Below are 20,037 nucleotides of genomic sequence, written 5' to 3'. Positions count from 1 at the left end.
CAAGGACAAGTGCAGAGTCCTGCATCTTGGAAGGAACAACCCCATGCACCAGTACAGGTTGGGGGTCAAACTGCTGAAGAGCAGCTCTGCAGAGAGACACGTGGGAGTCCCAATTGACAATAAGCTAAATATGAGCCAGTAATGTGCCCTCGTGGCCTAGAATGTCAATGGCATCCTGGGATGCATCAAGAAGAGTGTGGCCAGCAGGTCAAGGGAGGTTCTTCTCCCTCTCTACTCTGCCCTGGTGAAGCCAGTTCTGGGCTTCTCAGCTGAAGAGGGACAGAAAATTTCTGGAAAGAGTTCAGCACAGGGCCACCAAGATGATCAGCAGACTGGAACATCTTTCATATGAGGAAAGGCTGTGGGAACTGGGGCTCTTTAGTGTAGAAAAGAGGAGACTGAAGGGAGATCTTATTAACATTTACAAATACCTAAAGGACGTGTGTCAGGAGTTTGGGGCATCCCTTTTTTCTATAGTAGCTAGCAACAGGACAAGGGGTAATGGGGTAAAGCTGGAACACAAAAAATTCCATTTAAATATAAGAAAAAGCTGCCCAGAGGGGTTGTGGAGTCTCCTTCCTTGGAGGCTTTCAAGACCCGCCTGGACATGTTCCTGTGGGACCTGATCTAGATTGACCTGCTTCTGCATGGGGGTTGGACTAGATGATCTCTAAAGGTCCCTTACAACTCCTACCATTCTATGATTCTATGATTACCTAAATACTCCAGGAAAAATGATGTGGGATACTAGTACTGTGGTATTTCCTCATTGAAATTATTCAATATCTTCAAAAGATGATACATAATTTTCCCAGAGTTGTCAGAGACAGAGTTGGAATAAGAGTTCAATCTCTTGTTTTCCTTTGTTTCATCCTAATTACAAGAGATATTTTTTACCACTTTTTTATGTAAGAGCTGATGTGAGTATCTAATGCCAACACTAGTGAGAATTTGTTCAGAATATAAACAAGTGGAAGAAAGAATAAAGTGTGATTTCAGAAGGAATTATGTCACAAGTGACTTAATGTTCCCATCCTGATTACAATATCCCCAGCCTTCCTAGTACATCCATTCTGTGCTACTTTATCAGTCCTTAAATACTTCTACTGCCCTACAACACCCCTTTGTGCAGTGGTACAGAGAATGCCATTATAGATTCTGAAATAAGTAGATCTTGACATATCAATTTATATAAATGTATTGATTGGCTTGATAGCAGGCAAAAGAATTTCTAAACATTGTGTGTCTTTTGCAACTTTTCCCTCATTACAGTTTTTTTAGAGCTACAAAATTTGAGATTTATGATCATGAACTTCTGTCTTTCTTCTCAGTTTTGTTCTTTGCCCAGACTTAAATATGTACGAGTTCTTTGCTTGGAGACTAAATAATCTTAGGGAGAGGACTGACATTGAACAGACAGTACAATTGCGTGAGACACATTTTCTTATGAAATGTGGTGCACAGTAGCAAATTCTTGATTAGTTCTGTAACTATTCTAATCTTTTTTATTCTTTTTCATGTCAAGTTAAAAAAATTGGTTGTTAGGAACTACATTGCACTGAGAGTCAGACAGGGAACATGTATTTTCCTTTGTTCTACCTTTCACCGCTCATTTCTAAGACACTTACCTTACTGAGTTTGAAGAGGCAACTTCCAGGCAAGGAGAAAATCAGAAAGACTGCAATTATCCCAATTTCTTTTCTAGAAGAATATGTCTTAATGTTAGTTTAGGAGGGTTTAGAGATATTTTTTTTTAGATTCTTTTTGGCGAATATCTGTGAATTGCACAGCTCAGTGCTGATCCTGAAATAGTTCAGATCCACTGTTTTACACTCGTCCCAGTTCTTATTGCAGACACTGTCATATCTCCCTGAAGTTCTCACTTGACACATCAGTTTGACTTTTGGCAGATTTTAGCTGCTGCCAAACAGTCACTGAAAACTACTTTCAAGTGTGGGGCTGATATCTAACTGGAAGTATTCAGGAAAGCAATTGATGCAAGGTGCTGAATCTTTTTTTATGTCAATGTCAAGACTTATAAATGTCATATGTTGTGTAGTGAAAGATGGGAATTAAAGGAGAAAAAATTAGGCAAAAGTGAAGATTTGGAAAAATGGGGAAAAAAGAAGAAAGTCTGAAAACACAAGCAGTGATCAGATACAGCAACTATTTTAAAAAAACACAAACAAATCCCTGTACACAATAGCTGGTCTGTTTTGCAAAGAAATGTCACAGAATCACAGAAACTTAAGGATTGGAAGGGGCCTCAAAAGATTATCTAGTCCAACTCCCTGCCAAAGCAGGACCACCTAAAGTAGGTTACACAGGATGATACAGACCATAAGTTATAAACGTTATTTAACTGTTGCAAAGATCACTTATACAAACACATATGTTCTAATGACCATAAATCTATGGGACCTGATGGGATGCAACCGTGAGTGCTGAGGGATCTGGCTGATGTTACTACTGAGGTACTCTCCGTCACTTTTGATCAATTGTGAAGGACTGGTGAGGTGCCTGAGGACTGCAGGAAGGCAAATGTAACTTCAGTCTTCAAAGAGGACAAGAAAGATGACCCAGGAAACTGTAGGCCAGTTACCCTCACCTCCATCCTTGAAAAGTGATGGAATACTGTGGTAGTTTGAGCCTGGCTGGATGCCAGGTGCCCACCACACCGCTTTACCCCCCACCTCCTCAGCAAGCCAGGGAAGGGGAGAAAATAAGATGGGAGTCTCGTGGGTTGAGATAAAAGCAGTTTAATAAATAAGCAGCAAAGCCGCGCGCGGGAAGCAAAGCAGAAGCAGATAAGCTGTTACTCTCTACTTCCCATCAGCAGCAATGTCCGGCCACCTCCCGAGAAGCAGGGCTTCAGTACGCGTAGCGGTTGCTTTGGGAAGGCCAGAAATGAATCTCGCCTCCCCTTCCTGCTCCTTTCCCCCAGTTTATATTACTGAGCTGATGTCATATGGTATGGAATATCTCCTTGGTCAGCCTGGGTCAGCTGTCCTGGCCATAGTCCCTCCCAAGATCATGCCCACTCACAGCTATTGGTGAAGGTGGGGGAAGGAATGCTGGAGGGACAGCCCCGATGTTGTGCAAGCGGTAGTCATAATATTGATATCAACAGTAAGGACAGCACTGCAGGAGCTGCTGTGGAAAATCACTACCATCCCAGACCCACTACAAATACTTAATATTGGAAATCATCTCCAAACACATGAGGGAAAATATGGTTATTAGGGGGACTCAACATGGATTTACCAAGGGGAAATCCTACTTGACCAACCTAATGACTTCTATGATGATAGGACTGGCTGGCTAGATGAGAGAAGAGCAGTGGATGTCATCTACTTTGACTTCAGCAAGGCTTTTGGCACTATCTGCCATAATATACTCATGAGAAAGCTCTGCAGAGAGGAATCTGGGAATTCTGCTGGGAGCAAACTAACCATGAGCCAGCAATGTGCCCTTGTAGCCAACAAGGCCAGTGGTATCCGGGAATGCATCAAGAAGAATGTGGCCAGCAGGTTAAGGGAGGTTGTACTCCCTCTCTGCTCTGCCCTGATGAGGTCTCATCTGGAGTCCTGTGTCCAGTTCTGGGCTCCTTAGCTCAAGAGAGACAGAGAACTTCTGGAGAGAGCCCAGCTGAAAGCAATCAAGATGATCTATGAGGAAAGGCTGTGGCTTGGGGCTGTTTAGCCTAGGAAAGAGAAGACTAAGGGGAGACCTCATTAACAGTTACAAGTATTTAAAAGATGTATGTCAAGAGGATGAGATGGCACTTTCTTCTCTTGTCTCCAGTGACAGGACAAAGAGTAATGGACACAAGTTGGAACAAAAAATGTTCCACCTAAACAGAAGGAGAATCTTTTTGCTGTTCAGGTGAGGGAGACCTGCCACAGGCTGCCCAAGGACAGTGTGAAATCTCCTCAGGAGGTTTCCAAAGCCATCTGGACATGTCCCTGTGCCTCCTGATCAAGAGGAACCCATCTTTAGCTGGAGATTGAGCTGGATGAGGTTCAGATGTCCCTTTCAACCTCTACCATTCTATGAGTCTATGATTGTATGTTCACTTGAAAGGGATAATTGCCCACTCTACAGAAGTGGACATAAAAGTATCACAGAACGTGAAGTGCTCTGTGAAGAAAAAAAAAAAGAAAAATATTTGAAAAACAATAGAAAAGCATGTCAGAAATCTTGCCCTCATCTTATGCAGAACCAACTAGTGTGAGAAGATTCACTTTTAAAAGCATTCAGTCACCAACAATGGTTTTATGTTCAAGTAAGTTCAAAAGTAAATAGTAAGTTCAAAAGTAAAAATAAAAACAAAAAACCCCCCTCCTCAACCAAAAAATCAAATTATGAGAGTGTGAAGATAAACTCTGAAACAAATCCAAGGCAAGGGTTATGATGATGAAGGACATGATTTGAATAGATGACTTAGGAACCCAGTATGTTTAACAACATAGAAACACAAGAGCCCTGTGTAACTTGACTTTTCAAAACATGTTTACATCCCGCATGACAAATATCTAATTGATGAACTTAAGGAATAATTAGAACAAAAATTAAAATTTAACTCTATTTTAATCTGTATTGCAGTAGGTAAAGGTTTTCAGTCTCCTGGTAAGGGGACTTCTGAAATACTTTCCCCGTTTACTCAGCAACTAATCCCACATTTGCTTCTAAATTTCTTCCTGTGTTTTCCATGACACATTCTTTCAATAAGATTTTCACCTCCAAAACACTGAAGTTCTTAGAAGCCTGTTTTATGTCTCAGAGATGCAAGCAACATTGAGAAAAATATTGTATTAATAATATAATCATGTTCAGAAAGTTAATGGCTCAGACAGAAACACGGCTGAGTGCCTCGGTACAGAAATCCACTGTATTTCATGTTCTCCTGATTGTTAATAATCAGATGCAGCCTCGGCTTGTGAATCTTGTGATTTATCGTTCAAATCTAGAAGAAGAAACATCTACAAGGAGAAATTTGTGAACCTATCCTTCCTCCTGGGTGTAGTACAGGAAATCCTTAATTTTTTGTAAAGCTATTGTCTGCTGAATTTACTTTTAGAGCTGCTTTGTCCTTTTCCTTATCATCTGTAGTTCTGATTATAAGAATCATGAAGCAGTAGTGAAAAAAAATACCTTGGCATCTTGCTCTGTAGATACAATTTTTATCTCCCTAAAAAAGTACACATACTACTTGTCTGTATTATGGATATAATCTGAAACCCACCGAAATGAGAAAACTCTCACTTCACTTCAGACTGGTCCTGTACCTATAAAAAGAAAAGCAACTACAAAGCAAAATTACTTTATATACTCATTTTTGTGCAGATTTAAAAAGTCCACAATTCCAGATTCCATGTTTACTTTCCAGTATAAGTGTGAGTTTCAAATTACAATTATATATGCTGTCCTGTTTTATTTACATGGTGAATGGATTTGCTGTTGCTGCTTCAAGCAAAGATGTGTGGAATGGAAAGGACTGAAAAAAAGCTGTTTATGGAAACTGTCTCTTTGCTAATACAGTCTTAAAACCTTTGCCCACGACTGCAGGCTTATTAGCATAAACTACTTGTCTGTGTCCTTACTGAGGCACAGCCTCTCTGAAATGCCAGTCAAAGCTGGTCTCCTCTGTTGGTTTTAACTGTTGTGGTGGAAAGTGCACTAAAAGCTGAAGAATTTGTCTCTGGAAGTTCTACTACAGGTTAAATCCTCCAGGATGAAGGCTGACCAAAATGCTGTGTTTGGTCCATTGTGTTTGTCACTATTACATTCTCCAGATGTCATTAGGTCTCAGTGAGCATCTCTAGTTTGTCTGCAACCTTTTTAGTGTAGAAACTCAGGATGATACTTTTGCACGCAGGTGGGATGCTGCCCCCCCAGTCCACAATGGTCAGAAATGACTACAGAGTCTGGACAGGAGTTTTACTGAATCTCCAAGTCTCTGGATGTTTTGATTTTCTGCCTCATCTCTGAATGGCCAAAAAGGAAATGGACAGAAAGATTTTGCAAAGTTTTTTGAACACAATTTTTCTGAAAAAACACCCCAGCAACTCCTTGCCTACAGATCCCTGCCTGAAGTTCCCCACTGCTGTGAAGTCTTCAGTGGCCCTGGACAAGTCTAACGAGCAGTTACTAATTTTGCCTTAAGCAAGAGATTGCTTCTCCAGATCATTGATGCTATCTCCTCTTCATAGCACTCAGTTTTCCTCAGCTAATCTTATAATGAAGTGAAAGACTAATCTGTAAAACCATCCTTATAGTGTCCTGTCCTTTTTTATTTATTTGTCAGTAATCTGAACTTTGTTTGCTCAACCTCACAATTTTTTTAAGATCACATATACACATAAGATTTTCTTGTTCTTTGAAGAGTGGAATTTTCCACTCTAAGACCCTTTGTAAGGGACTCGGCTTTCGTATTTTTACATGGAATTCACACAATTTGTTGTCTCAGCATGCTCCTGAGGAGTTGTTATGGCTTAATACCCTCACATTACCCCTCATCTTAGAGACATCATATGGTCGTGATGGAAAATGAAGAATTGCTACAAGGTGTGCTGAGGCATGTAAACCATGAGTTTCCTCAAACTATTGGCATTAGAGATATATATTTTATAAAGCTTTCCACAGGTATGATAAACCTAGAATAGTACTTTTGGAAGCTTTTTTTGTTAAAATTCATCTTCAGATATGGGAAAAAGAAGTTGAATTATGTACAATATTTTGGGATACAAGTGTCAAATGATGGAATGGAGAGAAGATTTAAGTGCAGTGTCCTGCAAAAGATTGTCTTCTCTAGTTCACAGATAGGGCTATAGTTGATGATTTGTTTTGGCTTTCATGTAGCATTTAGAGCAGGTAATAAACAGACACATAGTGTAATAAAAGCAAACTTTCACCTTACTGATCCACCATACTGTGCTTTTTTTTCAGTAAAGTTGTATCTCCTCAGATAGCCACAGATGCTTTCCAAACTATCTTTTCTAACTTATAGTATTAGTACTTTGTGCAAATTAGCTTTAGAAGGTAAAATACAACACATATTTTTTTCCAGAACAGAACAGTATTGACCCTGGATGGCTTTCAGACTTCACACATTGATGGCACAGTGCCACAGACAATCATTCTTTTCTAATGCATGAGAACACTGGGAAAATTGAAAACAAAATGCCTTCACAGAGGAATGCATAAACTGTTGTGGTATTTACAGCGGTTTTAACTGTTTTTAACTCCCACTTTCTTTAAAATATGAAACTCATGTTACATTTGCAATTCAAAAGAGAGAGTTTAAAAAGCACACCACCACAATTTCCCCACCAAAAAAGTAGCCTGGAGAAAGATAGTGTGTCAAATAGGAAAAATGTATGATTTTAGATAAAAATACAAGAAAAGCTGGATCTTGATGTTAGCTGATCCTGCTAACATTTTTGCTCCCTTCTTCTCTTGACTCACTTCCTCAGTGTGCTTAAGGACTGCACCTTAAATTTGCTTTACTGTAGCAGCAGAGATCCTTAGTCATAGAGGCACAATCCAATTTTTTGTGAGTATTTTGTTGTAGCATTTCTATATGACCACTGATGTTGGTACTCCTGTAATGGAGAAGCCAATTCACACTGCAAGATGTTAGTATATATCCCATCCACCACCACTGCAGCTTCCTCAATTACCAGACATAAAGCACAGCCCTCAATGCATGGGCAGACTACAAGACAAGACACTACTCACTGTACTGCTCTTAGGAAAGAGCCCCCTTAACAAATACCTTCTATTGAATATAAAACCTATGTTATTCAGATTTCAACTGGATAACCTTAGGCTACTTTTCCTTTAGGACACAGGCAAGGATGCTTACTGCTACTCTAATGAAAAGGTATTTCAATCACATGTTTTACAGACTAACAATAAAGGCCAGGCAAGCTTACATTTCATACAAAAGGATAATAACAGCTCTCCTGGGAGCTGATGTCTCTTCAGTTAGTTTGAACAGAGTTGCTTCACTCAAGAGGTCTTCCTAGCTATATCATTAACTGAACCTGGTATTTCTTCTTATTAGTTTCTAGATCTAAGAATACATCCTATGTATGTGCATATCAGGGAAATACCAGAACATCCACCTTTCTCCTTTTCCCTATGCCTTGATTTCCAGATCCAAAAAATATACAAGAGAATCGTCATCCTTTAGCAGAACTTTAAACTGGACAGCATCCCAGGGCATACTTCAGTGTGTCTCCCAGATATTTCTGATAAAGATCTACTTTTGAGGCACTTGATAAGAATTAAGATAAAATAGGTCATGCTGTGCCTCATCTATCACCCTCTCCTTGGACTAGGACACAGACAGTTAAACTCCTGAGTTGGAAATCATACCCTCCAGCCATTTCATTAGAGCTGAGCCAGCTGCTTTCATGAGCCTTAAAGAGTCTGTATACTCCATTACAATGAACTGAATATCTCCTTAACAAGAAATGTCGTTTTTGCACTTCGACTGTAAAAGGTCACAACTGATATCTTTGACAGCATCTGCTATTCTACCATTAAATCTCATTGAAGATTGATCAACATATAAGATAAGAAATTTTCTAATTCTTTGCTTTTCATTTGGTTTTGGGATATTTTTCTTGTTGACTCTTTATTTTAGACAGGGAGCTTGTTGCCTAGAATAATTAATTTTTCATGAGACCTTTGGAGTGGTTGTTTCATTTCTAGTCCCTGTCAATTTGCATAACTCATCCAGGAACTCACATAGAGAATGAATCAAGGGACAATAGATATGGTAGTGAGGTTGTGAGGAAAAGAAAAATGTATTGGGCACACTCAGTGGATGTCTTTCACGCAACTGTGAACAAACAAACCAGACAGGACACTTGATTAAACAGCACAAGTGTGCACTGCAAAGCAAATTATGATAAATTGCTAGTATTGATTACTTTTAACCAGAAGGATGAGATTGTCTGTTCTTTAAATTTAGGAACGCAGCCAAAATATACCTTGACCTCACCTTTGCACTGGGAACCAATACAAAATGAATTGGAGCTGTCGTTCAGGTAGAAGTCATAATTATATGACAGTTGATTTATTAATTTAAGAGCCAACTACAAACCAGATGCGTTCTCCACTGGTATGTGATTTCTGCAGCTTAGTTTGTTAATGCAGAAAAACCTCCAGGATGTTGACGGTCTTTGTTTAGTGCCTGAAAGATAATACATTTTCATTTGAATTAATGCACTTCTGATCAGCAATACAGACTTTTTAGCTTGCTTTTGTGATTACATTTTCCCTTGTTAAAAAACATTTGTTTTTATTTTTCTAACTAGCTTGTACTATTGAATTCATAAGCAAGAGCCTCTGCACCTGTTGATTGTTTTTTCTCCTCAATTCAAATCCTTTGTAGCATCTTAGATATTTATGCACTGTCATATATGTTTCTCATTGAAATAATGCCAGGCTACAAATCACATTGTGTAATGAAACCTCTGGGGCTTCCAGAAAAAATAATAAGGTGAAACTCTATGGAGTGCAATGTACTAATATACTGTAATGTGCAAGTCTCCCAGCAGGATTTAACAGTTCTGCCTTCAGGTCAAGAGAAGTCCTGGACCTTCCCAAACCACATTATTTCCCCCATAACCTTAGAAAAAGAAATTTAAAAAAACCCCAATTAAGCTCAGCATTGAAATTAATTTATGGGAAGGTGATCTTATCCTAACTCCTTTCAATAGAAAAGTGTAACTAAATGTAAAAAGCCTAGCTATCTTCCACCTTCTTTTACTTCTGCTTAACTCATTCTTGTGATATAATGTACAACCATCTCTGTATAATGTAACACTTTGCAAATTTTAATATCTGATCACTAAAAACACCCCAAGAAAGCTAATATTACATTTAAAAACCCACATAGTTTCTGCCCCTTTGTCTCTCAATGTGCCTCCCCCATTAAAAAGTATCACATATGTATGTTCATAGAAATAATTCAGATTTTCAAAACATATTTCCTGACCTTGTAGTATGGAGGTGGTAACAGTGGTGTGTTTTTTTCATAGTATTTTTTAATCATCTCTTGTACTTGCTCTCTTCTTCTTTCCTTAGTCGTTGGTCTACTAAAAATAGAGCTTAGCAATTATATTGCTAAATGTTCTATTAATGCAATATTCAGCCCTGTTTTACTGATAATTTTAAGATTCAGTCTTCTGAGAATTGTCAGGGTTAGAAATAGGCTTTCTGTTTCATTGGAGAGCTGAGAATTTCACCTTTCCAGACATACCAAGCTTTATATAGCATTTATTTAGCAATCTGGAAGATGATGAAATATTGAACCTTAAAACAGGAGTGACATTTTGATTTATATTAAAAAGGACTTTTTTCTTCTGTTTCATAGTCTTCAACAATATCCTTCTGTCGACATGAGAAGAATTACTTCCCTACTTACACCAGATAGATAGCACAGAATCTGGCCAAAAATGGTTTTAAGTGTTTTCTACAGGATTTTTAAAAATCTTTTTTTTTTTCCTTTTTTTTTAACAGTAAAGTTAGATGTCTGTTTTTTATAGGCATAGAAATGCAAATTATGGTGCTAATATATTTTTTAAAAACTCAGTAAAAAAATTCTATAAAATGTGAGGCTTAAGTAAAATACAAGATGGAGTTATAAAATGTTTTATTGGAATAAGCTTGGTCTGGCTAGTGTAATTCACTTGGCCATTTCAAATTTGTTGTACTAAACTTTTTATGTTGTCACATAACATTGTCTTCTGTATAGAGAGCTGGATCTGTGAAAATAGTTTAAGATGCAAGCTATTCTTGATGTAGGATTATAGGCTTTATATGTCTGTAAACTATTTTATTATTGTACCTATTAATTTTGTGAGGAAGTCAGTCTTAGATCAAGGTCACAGTTGATTGTTTAGAAGATATTTTCCTAAATTTATATATCCAAGGTACCCAAGGTACATTTGAGCTACTTTGAAGACTCAATACTCGTATTCCCCTATTTGCAGGTAGGATGGAAAGAAAATCAAGTCTAATACTAAAAGGTAGGGAAAAGTACTTGGAGATGGCCCTCCAGTTTGATTCCAAGTCTCTTGTTGTGGAGTTAATCTGGTATTGTCATCTATTGGATAAGAGACTTCATATATTTATGTTTGTCCTCCAATATAAGTCTCTTTAATCTGTCCAAGTTTTCTTAGAGCTCAAGGACTCGTTATCTGCTGGGGTCTTTACCACCACAGTTAATTAAAAAATTGTTTATATTGTCACTTTGAACGTGAAATAATGACAAGGTATATAGCCTGTACAGCAAATGAAAATTTACTGAAGTAGGACAAAACACATTTATGGTAGATATCTCACATCTTGTCTTGATTAAACGCTTCTTAAAAGGAACAATGATTTCATATTGATTCACTGTTTGCAAATACAATTATAGAAGTATCTGGGAGGAATCAGAAGCAAAAGAAAGGGTTTTGATAACTCTGAGGGAAAGATATATAAGATAAACTATCTACATTGTTAGAAGCAGAGATGTGAATCCAAATTCCCATTTCAATAATGTTGACATTAATAGACTTCAGAAAACTCTCTCTGGTTCTGCCCAAATGGACAAGTGAATACAATTCTGGCCTTTCATATTGTTTCAGCCTGTCATAGATCTCTTTTATGAATCCAGATCTTCTGTGTTAGCAGCTTATCTGACATTTAAATCTTTGCTGTTTTTGTTATCTTCAAGGCTAAATGATGTCTTCAGCCAGCTCTGTCTCTTTTGATACTTCTTCATCTTCAATTTGTTTGTTTTTTAAATCTTTCTGTTGCATAGAAAATTGTGTAGCTGATGAGATGTGGTGTGTGTTGTCATCTATGAGCACGCAGCAGAACCAGTGAACAATGGCAGACTCCAGAGCAAGTGGCATAATAGAGTTTTAGCACATAACTTTGAATTACTTTGTCAAAAATCGATTTGAGTCAGGCAAAGTATGAGCTCTAGATAGTTTTGAAATATTAAATCATTTTCACACTGTTATATAAAGCTACAGATATGGTGTTCTACCAGTGGCATTAACAAACATTAAGAGGCAACTCATTCCCAGGAACAATTGCAATGAAGGGTCACTTGGGACAAAATATTCAGAGAACTCTGTTCATCCAACATTATAATTGCATGTTTATACTCCTTTTTTATAATCTCTTGAGCACAGAGGAATATTGGAAAAAAATAATTGAAGAAGCAAAATATAGAAGCACAATGCTGAACTGGATCACAGTGGTTGGAAAGCTGTCTAATGAAGGGGAGGGCCAGGTCCAAACAAGGAGGTTATGAACATTTTTAGCAATGAAAACTCATTGCTCTCTAAGAAAAGAGAAAATAACGAGGAATGGCAGAGAGATCTTTACTTGTTGTAAACAAGGTTTAGGTTTAGGTAATTATATGTTATAATAGAGGGTGTTTCTGCCCTGAGAAGGTCTAAGCCATCTGCTTTTTCTGGATTTGATTGCTCCTAGTAAATTTTGAACTGTCTCCTCTGTCAGCTGTTACTAGGGACAAGTGTATATTCACTCCCCTATATTGATCTGGGTAACTCATGGAGATATTCAAACTCTTAATGAACTCAAGGAGAAACACCATCGTTTCATCAAAGGCCACCCTCTAGTCTCTGGGCTTACACAAAGACAGCCTCTTCACAGGAGCTGTGGCCATCCACAGTCAGCAACATTCCCCAACCTTCACAGGAACGGCATTCTGTCCCAACTCCTCCTAACCATACTCCACTGTAGGGGTTTATTTGTCAATCACAAGAATTGAGAAGAAAGGGTAAAAGTTCTTCCTTACCACCTGCATGTGACATCATCTCATATAGTCTTGACAACTCTCCAGCAGGCTTGGAGGAAAGGAAATGGGGTAACAACATCAATAACTACTATACAGTCACTATTTGTACTGGGATCTTAAAGTGTTTTACAAATATGACAAACATCCCTATTTCCATGGTCTGTCCTATGCTGTGATATTTTTTAAACAGTTTTAGGTTTCTAATGGGAAGTATCATCAAGATGAAATGTTAATGCATTAACCAAATTTTATTTCAAACTTTATTTATGCATAAATTCACATTCAATTGTAACTTCTTGATATGACAAAAAATAAACACTTCAGGATTCACAACTATTTTGGAACAGGACTACAAAGATGATGAAGGGAGTAGAGCATTTCCCTTATGATGAAAGACTGAGGGAGATGGGGCTCTTCAGCTTGGAAAAGAGGAGACTGAGGGGTGATCTCATTAATGTTTACAAATGCTTAAAGGATGGGTGTCAGGAGGATGGAGCCAGGCTGTTCTCAGTGATGTCCAGTGGTAGGACAAGGGACTACAGGTATAAGCTGGAACAAAGAGGTTCCAATGAAATACAAGGAAGAATTTCTTCACGGTGAGGGAGCACTGGAACAGGCTGCCGAGATAGGTTGTGGAATCTCCTTCTCTGGAGACATTCCAAGTCCAGCTGGACAAGTTCCTCTGTGACCTACTCTAGGTGGTCCTGCTCTGGCAGGGGGATTGGACTGGATGAGCTTTCAAGCTCCTTTCCAGCCCTTGAGATTCTGTGATTCTGTAATTTTAGTAATTTATAATTCTTAAGTGCTTGAAGATAATTGTTGTAACTCTACTAAGTATCAGCAAAATAAAAAATCTCTTTAACAATATCTTTAAATGACTTATTTTTGCTAATTGACAACTAGAGATTAGTATCTTACAGACTTACTCCCATGGATAAAAAAAATTACCCGTAAAATTATGAGATCCACCAGAGGCATCTTGACATGTAATCCTATAAAATGTCTTTATCATAGACACAGAGAATGATTGGGGTTGGAAGGGACCTTTAGAGATCTTACCCCCCTGCTGAAGCAGGGCTACCTAGGTCAGGTCACACAGGAATGTGTCCAGGCAGATTTTGAATGTCCCCAGAGGAGGAACCTCCACACTCTCTCTGGGGAGCATGTGACAGGGCTCCCTCACCTGAACAGTAAAATAGTTTTTCCTTATATTTAAATGGAACTTTTTGTCTTCCAGCTTCTTCCCATTACCCCTTATCCTATCACTAAATGCAGGAGAAAAAAGTGCAAGTTTTCTAATACTGTAGGAAAATAAATTCTAAAAAACCTTAATAAAAAGAGAAGAAAACCTATGCTTTAAGACTTTAGCATTAATAAATGTATTACTTCAGAGAGTGTCATATGGGGACTTGCTGACAGATAATTGCAAATCAAAATGTTTTACACTGGTAACTTCAGCAGAGGGATTTTCTGTTTATTGATGCAACTGGTAAAATAGTCATAAGAGAAGGTTATATGAAATTTTTTACTCTTTCTGTTTCTAGTTATGTATTTTCTCAAATTCTGTTTGCTTGAACTTGAATTTCTCCACCCTGGACATCTGTGTGAATCTGCAGAAATTTCAGTTTATCAGACTCAGTAGAAATTTGATTCAGTTCATAATGTTTGCATTTAGTTTATCTTTTGCAATTATACCTCAATCGGGTGTGATCCTTTTCAAAATAAAGAGCAGAAAAGTCAAGAGGAAACCCCTATTTTGGACTGCAACAGGGAATTTGCCAATCCTGTGCTTGTTATCCTATGACCTACCTTGAGGGACAATATGAATGCAGAAAAAGATCTAGAATTGAAACCAAATATTTGGCCCAAGCAGACATGTATGTAGTGAGAGATAACATAGGATGTCTGACTGAAAGTTTTGGTTACGGTTTATGGAAGTTCGACCATTCACAACTGTTGCTGAAGTTAATGGGATTGCTACCATGAGCATGTAAATTGCTACACAGAGTGGAATGTCTTAAAACCAAATAAAATTTAGTTTAAAGGAATGGTGGGTTTGATATTGGTTGTATTTTTTTGTTTTTTGGGGTTTGAGTTTGTATTTTTTTATATGTCAGTACTCAAAGTGAGCTGTGGAAATATTTTCAATACTGTTTGCATTGCATTCTAAAACTATGGTAGTGAGCACCACAGGGAAAGAAATTGCTGCTTTGACCTTGTAAGTTCTATTTGATCTATTTGAATAATGTGCAGTAAGCAAGCCGAATGACACTTCAAACTTTCTCTGTCTTCTGTTTTTGAAGTACAGTTACTCTTCCAACTACTCTGAATGATTAGAAATGGGGTTTTGGGGAAAAGAATGTGATTCTTTAACTGCTGAGGAATTAATTTTACTAATTTTTTACACTACACTTCAATACTTTGTAAATAGATGTACAGGTTGTGAAAGTGAAACCCTGAAGACATAAATATTGTTTTAATAGATTTGATGTCTATCAGCAAAGTGTTAATGCTAAACAGGAAATCAAATTCTTATTAAAATGTTACACTCCCAGCTGAGATATTGCCTTCAACTGAATACACTCCAGATATGTGAAGATTTGCATTAAACTCTACATGATGTTCACAAACAGATGTTCAGCTGGTTTTACTTTGCTTTTCAGTTGCTCCCAGAAGATGCCTGAAGTTCACTGATGATCAGGAATATCTTCACACAGTTTTATGATGGTAGAAATGTGTGGGGAAATATGCAAAACATTGAAACATTTCCAATCTTTTGTTCATAATCAGCTGTACATTTGTAACTGCTCTGAGAATCAGTGACTAAAAATATACTTCCAAGTGTTGCACTTGTAACCCATGGGTTTTGTATTTCTTTGTTTGAATTTCTGATTCTCAATGGAAGGTAATGAAAGCTCTGCATTCTGCATCTGTGAGATGTTCTAATCAATGCTAGAGTGAGAAAGTTGTAAATATAAAAGTTAAAGACAGTGACGTAGATTTAGTTGATGATAAGGACATGAACAAAGCCTGTGTGTGCACTGCATCCCATGTCTAAGTGTATGTATCATTTGTGATATAATACATAGATTTTGTTTCTATGACTCCTACTGAATTGACAACTTTTAATCTCTAAGTTAGAGTGAGGTCACATTAGGATCCTAAAGATATTCTTTTGGGATTGTGGTGATTTTGGAAGGGAATGGAAAAGTTTACCTTCTCAACTTTTTAAGATTTAAGTTAATGAAATGTTGAGATTTCCATCTACCTTTTTATCAGTTGAGAAGCATAACAGTCATAAAATCATAGAATGGTAGAGTTGGAAGGAACCTTTAGAGATCATCTGGTCCAACCCCTCTGCAGAAGTAGGTCCACCTAGATCAGATCACACAGGAACATGTGCTGATGGGTTTTGAAGACCTCCAAGGAAGGAGACTCCACACTCTCCCTGGGCAGCCTGGGCCAGTGCTCCTACATCCTCCCAGTAAAACAGTTTTTTCTTATGTTTAAATGGAACTTTTTGTGCTCAGGTTCATCCCATTACCCCTTGTCCTATTGCTCGACACAATAGAACAAAAGAATGCCCCAACCTCATGACATCCACTATTTAGATATGGTTAATGTCATCCTAGATGATGTCTGAAAAAATTGTCCAGATTGAATACTGGAAAAACCTACTTTCCCCCAGTGATGATAAGAGCATCTGGTGACCATCATAGGTAGAGATATTTGCATTTCAGGTTTTTATGGTTAAGTACAATGAATCTCTCTGTAAGTGACACACTTTACACATCACTGGTTGCTTTCACAATCTTTAATATTACACTATTAGAGCATTTTCTGTACATGCTGATTTTTTTCTGCCTCCAGATACTCTCTGGAAACTACTCACAGAGAATGGATCTGTTTTTTAAATCTGTATAGTGTTTTGTGGATAACATTGACATTAAAGCAGCTTTCTTCCCTCTGTGATTGAAACAGTTGAACTGTACTCAGAAAAAATGGGAAGGTTGAAACATGATATTTCCATGGTGCTTACCTCTCTGTGGTACAGGACAAAGGAGTTGACCTTGAAGATTTGGCACAAGCTCATTGCAGCTATCCTGACTAATGCCACAGAAAAGAGAGGCAGATGTATTTTTTATACATGTATTTTTAAACTTCTCAAGGTTTATTGGGATTTAAACTAGGGGAGCTAAAGAGGAATGAAAATGCAAGGTAGTAGTGATTCATCGTTTTAAATCAAACCTTTTAAAAATGAAATGAGGGAAGGAGGAAAAGAAAAATATGGAGGAGTAAATCACAGAATTGTAGAATTTTAGAATCATAGAATGATAGGGGGAGGAAAGGACCTCTAGAGATCATGTAGTCCAATCTACTGCTAAAGCAGGACCACCCAGATCAGGTCACACAGGAAGGCATCCAGATGGGTTTTGGAAACTTCCAGAGATGGAGCCTCCACACCCTCCCTGGGCAGCTTGTTCCAAAATATGGTTCCAAACTCTGGCATTTGTTATTTGATATTGTCAAAATATGTTTGAGACTGCCTACTAATTGACAGTTATTGTAGGTTCTTAGAAAGAAGGGAAAGCTGAGCAGAAAATGAGGCAGGTTCTACTCTTCAGTAGATCTTTATCAACCAAAGGGTGAGTGTTCCTGACAAACTTAATATGCTCAGAGTTCTGTTTTGTACCAGATGGCAATTATGCACATTGAAGAACTGCACATACAATATTTTCTTATCCTGCCTTTCTCCTTTTCCTTTAACTGACTCTTTCTTAAATGACAGGTCACCTGTGTTTGGGCACATAGAGTAATTGTCAAGGCATAAGTAGCCTCGGCAGAAGGAAACATTGACAATTTTAGCCAGTGATAGAGAAGAGGGATGTTTGTTTGGTTTTACTTCCAATGAGAATCACAAATGTAAATGAGAAAATTATAGAGGACAGATTAGCTATTTGAAATCTAAATCTTCCATCTGCACACATACATACTGAAGTTTTTATGTCTATCCATATTGATCTCATCTGAAATCTCACCAAGATTCTCTACAAATGCACAGACCTTGTCTCACTTGCTCTCTCCACACATGGACTGGATCCAATGTTTTTTGAGCAAATCATTCACTTTGCCATCCTTGGGCTTTCTGTGTGAAGGTGAGGGTCAGATGCCAGAATAATTATCAGAGGTAAGTATTGGACAATCTGTTCTTAGTTCCCTATGCTAATAGTTTCCGAAAAGGTTTGGAGATCTGATTCTTATTTTATTAAGTGTTCGTGTAGCTTTAGATATTTTAGAAGATTTATGTTGTTTTTTAGTTCCATACACACTTTATTAGACTATTTGAGACCACTGAGATGAACCAACTGGAATGCAAAGACCTGAAACATTGACTACTCCTCGTTTGTATTTCTAATACATTTTTAGAGCTTCTTAATGTATTTTATTGCATCTCATGCATCACAGAAACAATTTCAAAATGCTTCAAAGAATGATGTTGGGATGTTATTTTTGGAGAATATAAAGTAGAGTATTTCTACGTTGTTAGAGTCTTAAGAACCTGAAATATGAGTTCTCAGTGCTTCTGTGAGTGATTTTAATGCACAACACCTTTTGATCCACAAGGTAATTGCATAAAGATTACCAAAGATCTCCTTATAACTAACTTAGCACAAAAACCTCTAAAACATTTATTTCTATAGAGCAGGAGGAGGATTCTTACTGTCCCAGTGAAAAAGAAGCTTTTCCATAGTTTTTAACTTCTCTGAACCCTACCTATGATAGCCATGGGATGAAATGGAAAAGCTTCCAGAGTGGGACCTAGTTATAATGGTTTCTCTTACAGTCTCTGAGAGATATAGGCACTTCTAGAGTATGATTTATCTCAGCCAAAAATACATCAAAGCTAGATGTGTTTAAAGACAAGTATTTCTTTTCAATGGCATAAAGAGAATATAGGGTAACTATCTGAAAGGTAAGTATCTACAGCCTAATAGTATATGTAAGAGAAATGCTAACTCCAGTGAGTGTAAAAGCTTTTTTTTTTTAATGGTAGAGATTGTGAGACACTGGAACTGGTTGCCCAGAGAAGTTGTGGGTGCCACATCACTGGAAATGTTTGAAGTCAGATTAGACAGGGCTTTGAACAACCTCAACTAGTGAAAGATGGACCTGCCTACAGAAGGGGGGTCAGATTAGATCTTTAATTTTCCTTCCAACCGAAACTATTCTATGATTTTATAATTCTATGATTTAGCTTTTAACTCTCTGTGTTTTCAGCCTTACTTTGCTATGGCTGGCTGCCTGGGCAAAAATAGGTAAATAATTCAGCAGAGTTCTTATGCTCATGAGTATTCTTAGACAGATGCTCACATGTAAGATTCTACTTAGAAAGATCTCAGGATGCTAATTGAAAGTATCATCAAAGAAAATTTGATGAGAAAGTTATAGTTGTAGGGATTATCTGAGGAAGTTCTGTAACTTGACTGCAGTCATTGAAAATATTGACCAGGATCATTGTGCAGAAGCACATTAGAAGTGTCCAGTTATTCTTAGCTGGGAAATATAACCCTCCCGAAGACAATACTTTTGTATCACTTTGTAGCAGTTAAAGTTCTTGTCAGAAAAACCATCAATTTTATTGAATCTCAGTGTCGTTCTGTCTGATATAAAGTAAAATGTAGACTAACCTCTGCTTGTTTTTTATTATTTTTTAAAAATTCAAAACCTATGACAAATGGATCTGAAAGCTCTAACATGTGAAGACTTTCACATGAACTTCAAGTTACTTTGTCATACATCATGTGGGGTTCATGAATAAACCAAGGTAATACATTTAGCAACTCAAAAGCTTGGAAATGAACTTCGAAGGCAAGATCAACACATAGTGCGAAGTGACTTTCTCCCATGAAGAGATAGATATGCATTGAACTAGAACACAGTAATAGTTTTTATTGAATGTGAAAAGTGAGTAACATTTAGCTTCCTTATAGAAAGCGTGAAAAGGTCAACTGGAAGTTTTATTGATGGCACTTAAAGGAGAACTTTGCTTTCTGCAATGCAAAATCAGAGTTTATTTGGACAAGGGAAATCATATTTAAAAAACAAGTCCTGCTCCACATGACAATTACATTCTAATCCCTCTGCATATTTATATTGCTGTTCAGTGCTCTATGCTCATGTGTCAGGAGAAAAAATATTTT

This window comes from Colius striatus, chromosome 1 (assembly GCF_028858725.1).
Source record: "Colius striatus isolate bColStr4 chromosome 1, bColStr4.1.hap1, whole genome shotgun sequence".
Lineage (NCBI taxonomy): Eukaryota > Metazoa > Chordata > Aves > Coliiformes > Coliidae > Colius > Colius striatus.
This window is presented reverse-complemented; position numbering follows the sequence as displayed.